Genomic DNA, 12,199 nt, shown 5'->3' with positions numbered 1-12,199 from the left:
CCAGACGGCCACTCCCAGCCAAAGGCCCCCTAACAAAAACTGCGGAGCTTTTCCCAGGAAAAGAAAACTCACCTTCTCCGCTTCACGATGGCAGTTTGCAGGAGCCTCGATGTAGTATCAAAGCAGCCCGACTTGGCACTGGTGGCAACTTAGGGCTGGGAACCACCCTGCGTATCGTGCATTTTCAGATGCCAGCCGGCCACTCCCAGCCACAGGCCCTCAAACAAAAACCATGGCCCTTTTCCCTGGCAAACAGAAGTCACATGCCCCGCTTCTGGATGGACGATTGCAGGAGCCACTTGGTAGTAACGAACCAGCCCGACTTGGCAGTGTTGCCACCTTGGGTCTTGGAGCCATCCTGGATATCAAAGAATTTCAGGATGCAGCCGGCACTCTCGCGCCCTGGCCGCCAAACACAAACCTCGGTCCTTTTCCCTGGCAAACAAAACTCACCTGCCCCACTTCCGGCTGGCAGATTGCAGGAGCCACTTGGTATTATCAAACCAGCCTGACTTGGCAGTATTGCTTCCTCGGGTCTGGGAAACATCCTGCGTATCGTGGATTTTCATGAGCCAGCAGGCCACTCCCAGCCACGCGCCCTTAAACACAAACCTCGGTCCTTTTCCCTTCCAAACGAAACTCACCTTCCCCGCTTCTGGATGGCAGATTGCAGGAGACACTTGGCACAATAAAACCAGACCAACTTGGCACTGCTGCCACCTTGGGTCTGGGAAACATACTGCATATCGTTGATTTTCAGGTACCAGCCAGACATTCCTGGCCACAGGACTCAAAACACAAACCTCGGCTCTTTTCCCTGGCAAACAAAACTCACCTGCCCCACTTCTGGATAGCAGATTGAAGGAGCCACTTCGCAATGTCACCCAGCCCCACTAGTCAATGTTTGCACCTTGAGTCTGAGAACCATCCTGCATATCAATGAATTTCAGGAGCCAGCCAGCCACTCTCTGCCACAGGCACCCATACACAAACCTCGGCCCTTTTCCCTGGCAAACAAAACTCACCTGCCCCTCTTCGTGAATGCAGATTGCAGGAGCCACGTTGTACTATCAAACCAGCCTGACTTGGCCCTGGAGGCACCGTGGGTCTCGCAACCAACCGGCCTATCTTTGATTTTCAGAAGCCTGCCGGCCACTCCCAGCCACAGGCCCCCAAACACAAACCACGGCCCTTCTCCATGGCAAAAAACACTCAGCTGACGTGCTTCTGCATGGCTGATTGCAGGAGCCACTCGGTACTATCAAACCAGCCCTACTTGGCAGTGGTGCCACCTTGGGTCTGGGAACCATCCTGTGTATCGTGGATTTTCAGGAGCCAACTGTACACTCCCAGCCACAGGCCCCCAAACACAAACCACAGCACTTTTCCCTGGCAAACAAAACTGACCTGCCCCGCTTCTGGAGGGCAGATTGCAGGAGCCAAATATTACTATCAAACCAGCCTGACTTGGAACTGGTGCCACCCTGGGTCTGGGTACCATATTGCACATTAATGAATTTCAGGAGCCAGCCGGCTCTCTCAGCCACAGGCCCCCAAACACAAACCACGGCCCATTTCCCTGGAAAGCAAAATTAACCTGCGCCGCTTCCGGATGGCAGATTGGAGGAGCCACATGGTATTATCAAACCAGCCCGACATGGCAGTACTGCTACTTACGGTCTGGGTAACATCCTGCGTATCGTGGATTTTCATGAGCCAACCGGCCACTCGCAGCCACACGCCCTTAAACAGAAACCTCGGTCCTTTTCCCTTGCAAACAAAAGTCACGTGCCCCACTTCTGGATGGCAGATATCAGGAGGCATTTTGTACTAACAAAAGCAGCCCAACTTTACACTGGTGCCACCCTGGGTCTGGGAAACATCCTACGTATCGTGGATTATAAGGAGCCAGCCGGCCACTCCCAGACTCAGGCCCGCAAACACAAACCACGGCACATTTCCCTGGCAAAAAAACTCTCCGGCCCCGCTTCTGGATGGCCGATTGCTGGAGCCACTTGGTAATATAAAATCAGCCCGACTTGGCACTGCTGCCACCTTGCGTCTTTGAACCATCCTGCGTATCGTGGAGTTTCTAGATCCAGCCAGCGGCTCCCAGCCACAGGCCCCCAAACACAAACCAGAGCCCTTTTCCCTTGAAAACAAAACTCACCTGCCCCACTTCTGGATGGCAGATTGCAGGAGCCACTTGGTATTATAGAACCAGCCCAGCTTGCCACTGCTGCCACATTGGGTTTGGCAACCATCCTACATATCGTGGATTTTTAGAAACCAGTCAGCCACTCCCAGCCACAGGCCCCCAAACAAAAACCAAGGCCCTTCTCCCTGGCAAAAAACACTCACCTGCCCTGCTTCTGGATGTCAAATTGCAGGGGCCACTTGATACTATCAAACCAGCCTGACTTGGCACTGGTGCCACCTTGGGTCTGGGAACCATCCTGCGTATCGTGGATTTTCAGGATCCAGCCGGACACTTCCAGGCACAGGACGCCAAATCAAGACCTCGGCTCTTTTCCCTGTCAAAAAAACTCACCTGCCCCGCTTCTTGATGGCAGATTTCTGGAGCCACTTGGTAGTAACAAACAAGCCCGACTTGGCAGTGTTGCTACCTTGGGTCTGGGAACCATCCGACATATCGTAGATTTTCAGGAGCCAGACGGCCACTCCCAGCCAAAGGCCCCCTAACAAAAACTGCGGAGCTTTTCCCAGGAAAAGAAAACTCACCTTCTCCGCTTCACGATGGCAGTTTGCAGGAGCCTCGATGTAGTATCAAAGCAGCCCGACTTGGCACTGGTGGCAACTTAGGGCTGGGAACCACCCTGCGTTTCGTGCATTTTCAGATGCCAGCCGGCCACTCCCAGCCAAAGGCCCCCTAACAAAAACTGCGGAGCTTTTCCCAGGAAAAGAAAACTCACCTTCTCCGCTTCACGATGGCAGTTTGCAGGAGCCTCGATGTAGTATCAAAGCAGCTCGACTTGGCACTGGTGGCAACTTAGGGCTGGGAACCACCCTGCGTATCGTGCATTTTCCGATGCCAGCCGGCCACTCCCAGCCACAGGCCCTCAAACAAAAACCATGGCCCTTTTCCCTGGCAAACAGAAGTCACATGCCCCGCTTCTGGATGGACGATTGCAGGAGCCACTTGGTAGTAACGAACCAGCCCGACTTGGCAGTGTTGCCACCTTGGGTCTTGGAGCCATCCTGGATATCAAAGAATTTCAGGATGCAGCCGGCACTCTCGCGCCCTGGCCGCCAAACACAAACCTCGGTCCTTTTCCCTGGCAAACAAAACTCACCTGCCCCACTTCCGGCTGGCAGATTGCCGGAGCCACTTGGTATTATCAATCCAGCCTGACTTGTCAGTATTGCTTCCTCGGGTCAGGGAAACATCCTGCGTATCGTGGATTTTCATGAGCCAGCAGGCCACTCCCAGCCACACGCCCTTAAACACAAACCTCGGTCCTTTTCCCTTCCAAACGAAACTCACCTTCCCCGCTTCTGGATGGCAGATTGCAGGAGACACTTGGCACAATAAAACCAGACCAACTTGGCACTGCTGCCACCTTGGGTCTGGGAAACATACTGCATATCGTTGATTTTCAGGTACCAGCCAGACATTCCTGGCCACAGGACTCAAAACACAAACCTCGGCTCTTTTCCCTGGCAAACAAAACTCACCTGCCCCACTTCTGGATAGCAGATTGAAGGAGCCACTTCGCAATGTCACCCAGCCCCACTAGTCAATGTTTGCACCTTGAGTCTGAGAACCATCCTGCATATCAATGAATTTCAGGAGCCAGCCAGCCACTCTCTGCCACAGGCACCCATACACAAACCTCGGCCCTTTTCCCTGGCAAACAAAACTCACCTGCCCCTCTTCGTGAATGCAGATTGCAGGAGCCACGTTGTACTATCAAACCAGCCTGACTTGGCCCTGGAGGCACCGTGGGTCTCGCAACCAACCGGCCTATCTTTGATTTTCAGAAGCCTGCCGGCCACTCCCAGCCACAGGCCCCCAAACACAAACCACGGCCCTTCTCCATGGCAAAAAACACTCAGCTGACGTGCTTCTGCATGGCTGATTGCAGGAGCCACTCGGTACTATCAAACCAGCCCTACTTGGCAGTGGTGCCACCTTGGGTCTGGGAACCATCCTGTGTATCGTGGATTTTCAGGAGCCAACTGTACACTCCCAGCCACAGGCCCCCAAACACAAACCACAGCACTTTTCCCTGGCAAACAAAACTGACCTGCCCCGCTTCTGGAGGGCAGATTGCAGGAGCCAAATATTACTATCAAACCAGCCTGACTTGGAACTGGTGCCACCCTGGGTCTGGGTACCATATTGCACATTAATGAATTTCAGGAGCCAGCCGGCTCTCTCAGCCACAGGCCCCCAAACACAAACCACGGCCCATTTCCCTGGAAAGCAAAATTAACCTGCGCCGCTTCCGGATGGCAGATTGGAGGAGCCACATGGTATTATCAAACCAGCCCGACATGGCAGTACTGCTACTTACGGTCTGGGTAACATCCTGCGTATCGTGGATTTTCATGAGCCAACCGGCCACTCGCAGCCACACGCCCTTAAACAGAAACCTCGGTCCTTTTCCCTTGCAAACAAAAGTCACGTGCCCCACTTCTGGATGGCAGATATCAGGAGGCATTTTGTACTAACAAAAGCAGCCCAACTTTACACTGGTGCCACCCTGGGTCTGGGAAACATCCTACGTATCGTGGATTATAAGGAGCCAGCCGGCCACTCCCAGACTCAGGCCCGCAAACACAAACCACGGCACATTTCCCTGGCAAAAAAACTCTCCGGCCCCGCTTCTGGATGGCCGATTGCTGGAGCCACTTGGTAATATAAAATCAGCCCGACTTGGCACTGCTGCCACCTTGCGTCTTTGAACCATCCTGCGTATCGTGGAGTTTCTAGATCCAGCCAGCGGCTCCCAGCCACAGGCCCCCAAACACAAACCAGAGCCCTTTTCCCTTGAAAACAAAACTCACCTGCCCCACTTCTGGATGGCAGATTGCAGGAGCCACTTGGTATTATAGAACCAGCCCAGCTTGCCACTGCTGCCACATTGGGTTTGGCAACCATCCTACATATCGTGGATTTTTAGAAACCAGTCAGCCACTCCCAGCCACAGGCCCCCAAACAAAAACCAAGGCCCTTCTCCCTGGCAAAAAACACTCACCTGCCCTGCTTCTGGATGTCAAATTGCAGGGGCCACTTGATACTATCAAACCAGCCTGACTTGGCACTGGTGCCACCTTGGGTCTGGGAACCATCCTGCGTATCGTGGATTTTCAGGATCCAGCCGGACACTTCCAGGCACAGGACGCCAAATCAAGACCTCGGCTCTTTTCCCTGTCAAAAAAACTCACCTGCCCCGCTTCTTGATGGCAGATTTCTGGAGCCACTTGGTAGTAACAAACAAGCCCGACTTGGCAGTGTTGCTACCTTGGGTCTGGGAACCATCCGACATATCGTAGATTTTCAGGAACCAGACGGCCACTCCCAGCCAAAGGCCCCCTAACAAAAACTGCGGAGCTTTTCCCAGGAAAAGAAAACTCACCTTCTCCGCTTCACGATGGCAGTTTGCAGGAGCCTCGATGTAGTATCAAAGCAGCCCGACTTGGCACTGGTGGCAACTTAGGGCTGGGAACCACCCTGCGTATCGTGCATTTTCAGATGCCAGCCGGCCACTCCCAGCCACAGGCCCTCAAACAAAAACCATGGCCCTTTTCCCTGGCAAACAGAAGTCACATGCCCCGCTTCTGGATGGACGATTGCAGGAGCCACTTGGTAGTAACGAACCAGCCCGACTTGGCAGTGTTGCCACCTTGGGTCTTGGAGCCATCCTGGATATCAAAGAATTTCAGGATGCAGCCGGCACTCTCGCGCCCTGGCCGCCAAACACAAACCTCGGTCCTTTTCCCTGGCAAACAAAACTCACCTGCCCCACTTCCGGCTGGCAGATTGCAGGAGCCACTTGGTATTATCAAACCAGCCTGACTTGGCAGTATTGCTTCCTCGGGTCTGGGAAACATCCTGCGTATCGTGGATTTTCATGAGCCAGCAGGCCACTCCCAGCCACGCGCCCTTAAACACAAACCTCGGTCCTTTTCCCTTCCAAACGAAACTCACCTTCCCCGCTTCTGGATGGCAGATTGCAGGAGACACTTGGCACAATAAAACCAGACCAACTTGGCACTGCTGCCACCTTGGGTCTGGGAAACATACTGCATATCGTTGATTTTCAGGTACCAGCCAGACATTCCTGGCCACAGGACTCAAAACACAAACCTCGGCTCTTTTCCCTGGCAAACAAAACTCACCTGCCCCACTTCTGGATAGCAGATTGAAGGAGCCACTTCGCAATGTCACCCAGCCCCACTAGTCAATGTTTGCACCTTGAGTCTGAGAACCATCCTGCATATCAATGAATTTCAGGAGCCAGCCAGCCACTCTCTGCCACAGGCACCCATACACAAACCTCGGCCCTTTTCCCTGGCAAACAAAACTCACCTGCCCCTCTTCGTGAATGCAGATTGCAGGAGCCACGTTGTACTATCAAACCAGCCTGACTTGGCCCTGGAGGCACCGTGGGTCTCGCAACCAACCGGCCTATCTTTGATTTTCAGAAGCCTGCCGGCCACTCCCAGCCACAGGCCCCCAAACACAAACCACGGCCCTTCTCCATGGCAAAAAACACTCAGCTGACGTGCTTCTGCATGGCTGATTGCAGGAGCCACTCGGTACTATCAAACCAGCCCTACTTGGCAGTGGTGCCACCTTGGGTCTGGGAACCATCCTGTGTATCGTGGATTTTCAGGAGCCAACTGTACACTCCCAGCCACAGGCCCCCAAACACAAACCACAGCACTTTTCCCTGGCAAACAAAACTGACCTGCCCCGCTTCTGGAGGGCAGATTGCAGGAGCCAAATATTACTATCAAACCAGCCTGACTTGGAACTGGTGCCACCCTGGGTCTGGGTACCATATTGCACATTAATGAATTTCAGGAGCCAGCCGGCTCTCTCAGCCACAGGCCCCCAAACACAAACCACGGCCCATTTCCCTGGAAAGCAAAATTAACCTGCGCCGCTTCCGGATGGCAGATTGGAGGAGCCACATGGTATTATCAAACCAGCCCGACATGGCAGTACTGCTACTTACGGTCTGGGTAACATCCTGCGTATCGTGGATTTTCATGAGCCAACCGGCCACTCGCAGCCACACGCCCTTAAACAGAAACCTCGGTCCTTTTCCCTTGCAAACAAAAGTCACGTGCCCCACTTCTGGATGGCAGATATCAGGAGGCATTTTGTACTAACAAAAGCAGCCCAACTTTACACTGGTGCCACCCTGGGTCTGGGAAACATCCTACGTATCGTGGATTATAAGGAGCCAGCCGGCCACTCCCAGACTCAGGCCCGCAAACACAAACCACGGCACATTTCCCTGGCAAAAAAACTCTCCGGCCCCGCTTCTGGATGGCCGATTGCTGGAGCCACTTGGTAATATAAAATCAGCCCGACTTGGCACTGCTGCCACCTTGCGTCTTTGAACCATCCTGCGTATCGTGGAGTTTCTAGATCCAGCCAGCGGCTCCCAGCCACAGGCCCCCAAACACAAACCAGAGCCCTTTTCCCTTGAAAACAAAACTCACCTGCCCCACTTCTGGATGGCAGATTGCAGGAGCCACTTGGTATTATAGAACCAGCCCAGCTTGCCACTGCTGCCACATTGGGTTTGGCAACCATCCTACATATCGTGGATTTTTAGAAACCAGTCAGCCACTCCCAGCCACAGGCCCCCAAACAAAAACCAAGGCCCTTCTCCCTGGCAAAAAACACTCACCTGCCCTGCTTCTGGATGTCAAATTGCAGGGGCCACTTGATACTATCAAACCAGCCTGACTTGGCACTGGTGCCACCTTGGGTCTGGGAACCATCCTGCGTATCGTGGATTTTCAGGATCCAGCCGGACACTTCCAGGCACAGGACGCCAAATCAAGACCTCGGCTCTTTTCCCTGTCAAAAAAACTCACCTGCCCCGCTTCTTGATGGCAGATTTCTGGAGCCACTTGGTAGTAACAAACAAGCCCGACTTGGCAGTGTTGCTACCTTGGGTCTGGGAACCATCCGACATATCGTAGATTTTCAGGAACCAGACGGCCACTCCCAGCCAAAGGCCCCCTAACAAAAACTGCGGAGCTTTTCCCAGGAAAAGAAAACTCACCTTCTCCGCTTCACGATGGCAGTTTGCAGGAGCCTCGATGTAGTATCAAAGCAGCCCGACTTGGCACTGGTGGCAACTTAGGGCTGGGAACCACCCTGCGTATCGTGCATTTTCAGATGCCAGCCGGCCACTCCCAGCCACAGGCCCTCAAACAAAAACCATGGCCCTTTTCCCTGGCAAACAGAAGTCACATGCCCCGCTTCTGGATGGACGATTGCAGGAGCCACTTGGTAGTAACGAACCAGCCCGACTTGGCAGTGTTGCCACCTTGGGTCTTGGAGCCATCCTGGATATCAAAGAATTTCAGGATGCAGCCGGCACTCTCGCGCCCTGGCCGCCAAACACAAACCTCGGTCCTTTTCCCTGGCAAACAAAACTCACCTGCCCCACTTCCGGCTGGCAGATTGCAGGAGCCACTTGGTATTATCAAACCAGCCTGACTTGGCAGTATTGCTTCCTCGGGTCTGGGAAACATCCTGCGTATCGTGGATTTTCATGAGCCAGCAGGCCACTCCCAGCCACGCGCCCTTAAACACAAACCTCGGTCCTTTTCCCTTCCAAACGAAACTCACCTTCCCCGCTTCTGGATGGCAGATTGCAGGAGACACTTGGCACAATAAAACCAGACCAACTTGGCACTGCTGCCACCTTGGGTCTGGGAAACATACTGCATATCGTTGATTTTCAGGTACCAGCCAGACATTCCTGGCCACAGGACTCAAAACACAAACCTCGGCTCTTTTCCCTGGCAAACAAAACTCACCTGCCCCACTTCTGGATAGCAGATTGAAGGAGCCACTTCGCAATGTCACCCAGCCCCACTAGTCAATGTTTGCACCTTGAGTCTGAGAACCATCCTGCATATCAATGAATTTCAGGAGCCAGCCAGCCACTCTCTGCCACAGGCACCCATACACAAACCTCGGCCCTTTTCCCTGGCAAACAAAACTCACCTGCCCCTCTTCGTGAATGCAGATTGCAGGAGCCACGTTGTACTATCAAACCAGCCTGACTTGGCCCTGGAGGCACCGTGGGTCTCGCAACCAACCGGCCTATCTTTGATTTTCAGAAGCCTGCCGGCCACTCCCAGCCACAGGCCCCCAAACACAAACCACGGCCCTTCTCCATGGCAAAAAACACTCAGCTGACGTGCTTCTGCATGGCTGATTGCAGGAGCCACTCGGTACTATCAAACCAGCCCTACTTGGCAGTGGTGCCACCTTGGGTCTGGGAACCATCCTGTGTATCGTGGATTTTCAGGAGCCAACTGTACACTCCCAGCCACAGGCCCCCAAACACAAACCACAGCACTTTTCCCTGGCAAACAAAACTGACCTGCCCCGCTTCTGGAGGGCAGATTGCAGGAGCCAAATATTACTATCAAACCAGCCTGACTTGGAACTGGTGCCACCCTGGGTCTGGGTACCATATTGCACATTAATGAATTTCAGGAGCCAGCCGGCTCTCTCAGCCACAGGCCCCCAAACACAAACCACGGCCCATTTCCCTGGAAAGCAAAATTAACCTGCGCCGCTTCCGGATGGCAGATTGGAGGAGCCACATGGTATTATCAAACCAGCCCGACATGGCAGTACTGCTACTTACGGTCTGGGTAACATCCTGCGTATCGTGGATTTTCATGAGCCAACCGGCCACTCGCAGCCACACGCCCTTAAACAGAAACCTCGGTCCTTTTCCCTTGCAAACAAAAGTCACGTGCCCCACTTCTGGATGGCAGATATCAGGAGGCATTTTGTACTAACAAAAGCAGCCCAACTTTACACTGGTGCCACCCTGGGTCTGGGAAACATCCTACGTATCGTGGATTATAAGGAGCCAGCCGGCCACTCCCAGACTCAGGCCCGCAAACACAAACCACGGCACATTTCCCTGGCAAAAAAACTCTCCGGCCCCGCTTCTGGATGGCCGATTGCTGGAGCCACTTGGTAATATAAAATCAGCCCGACTTGGCACTGCTGCCACCTTGCGTCTTTGAACCATCCTGCGTATCGTGGAGTTTCTAGATCCAGCCAGCGGCTCCCAGCCACAGGCCCCCAAACACAAACCAGAGCCCTTTTCCCTTGAAAACAAAACTCACCTGCCCCACTTCTGGATGGCAGATTGCAGGAGCCACTTGGTATTATAGAACCAGCCCAGCTTGCCACTGCTGCCACATTGGGTTTGGCAACCATCCTACATATCGTGGATTTTTAGAAACCAGTCAGCCACTCCCAGCCACAGGCCCCCAAACAAAAACCAAGGCCCTTCTCCCTGGCAAAAAACACTCACCTGCCCTGCTTCTGGATGTCAAATTGCAGGGGCCACTTGATACTATCAAACCAGCCTGACTTGGCACTGGTGCCACCTTGGGTCTGGGAACCATCCTGCGTATCGTGGATTTTCAGGATCCAGCCGGACACTTCCAGGCACAGGACGCCAAATCAAGACCTCGGCTCTTTTCCCTGTCAAAAAAACTCACCTGCCCCGCTTCTTGATGGCAGATTTCTGGAGCCACTTGGTAGTAACAAACAAGCCCGACTTGGCAGTGTTGCTACCTTGGGTCTGGGAACCATCCGACATATCGTAGATTTTCAGGAACCAGACGGCCACTCCCAGCCAAAGGCCCCCTAACAAAAACTGCGGAGCTTTTCCCAGGAAAAGAAAACTCACCTTCTCCGCTTCACGATGGCAGTTTGCAGGAGCCTCGATGTAGTATCAAAGCAGCCCGACTTGGCACTGGTGGCAACTTAGGGCTGGGAACCACCCTGCGTATCGTGCATTTTCAGATGCCAGCCGGCCACTCCCAGCCACAGGCCCTCAAACAAAAACCATGGCCCTTTTCCCTGGCAAACAGAAGTCACATGCCCCGCTTCTGGATGGACGATTGCAGGAGCCACTTGGTAGTAACGAACCAGCCCGACTTGGCAGTGTTGCCACCTTGGGTCTTTGAACCATCCTGGATATCAAAGAATTTCAGGATGCAGCCGGCACTCTCGCGCCCTGGCCGCCAAACACAAACCTCGGTCCTTTTCCCTGGCAAACAAAACTCACCTGCCCCACTTCCGGCTGGCAGATTGCAGGAGCCACTTGGTATTATCAAACCAGCCTGACTTGGCAGTATTGCTTCCTCGGGTCTGGGAAACATCCTGCGTATCGTGGATTTTCATGAGCCAGCAGGCCACTCCCAGCCACGCGCCCTTAAACACAAACCTCGGTCCTTTTCCCTTCCAAACGAAACTCACCTTCCCCGCTTCTGGATGGCAGATTGCAGGAGACACTTGGCACAATAAAACCAGACCAACTTGGCACTGCTGCCACCTTGGGTCTGGGAAACATACTGCATATCGTTGATTTTCAGGTACCAGCCAGACATTCCTGGCCACAGGACTCAAAACACAAACCTCGGCTCTTTTCCCTGGCAAACAAAACTCACCTGCCCCACTTCTGGATAGCAGATTGAAGGAGCCACTTCGCAATGTCACCCAGCCCCACTAGTCAATGTTTGCACCTTGAGTCTGAGAACCATCCTGCATATCAATGAATTTCAGGAGCCAGCCAGCCACTCTCTGCCACAGGCACCCATACACAAACCTCGGCCCTTTTCCCTGGCAAACAAAACTCACCTGCCCCTCTTCGTGAATGCAGATTGCAGGAGCCACGTTGTACTATCAAACCAGCCTGACTTGGCCCTGGAGGCACCGTGGGTCTCGCAACCAACCGGCCTATCTTTGATTTTCAGAAGCCTGCCGGCCACTCCCAGCCACAGGCCCCCAAACACAAACCACGGCCCTTCTCCATGGCAAAAAACACTCAGCTGACGTGCTTCTGCATGGCTGATTGCAGGAGCCACTCGGTACTATCAAACCAGCCCTACTTGGCAGTGGTGCCACCTTGGGTCTGGGAACCATCCTGTGTATCGTGGATTT

This window comes from Ammospiza caudacuta, chromosome Z, assembly GCF_027887145.1.
Source record: "Ammospiza caudacuta isolate bAmmCau1 chromosome Z, bAmmCau1.pri, whole genome shotgun sequence".
Lineage (NCBI taxonomy): Eukaryota > Metazoa > Chordata > Aves > Passeriformes > Passerellidae > Ammospiza > Ammospiza caudacuta.
Note: the sequence above shows the minus strand (reverse complement) of the source record.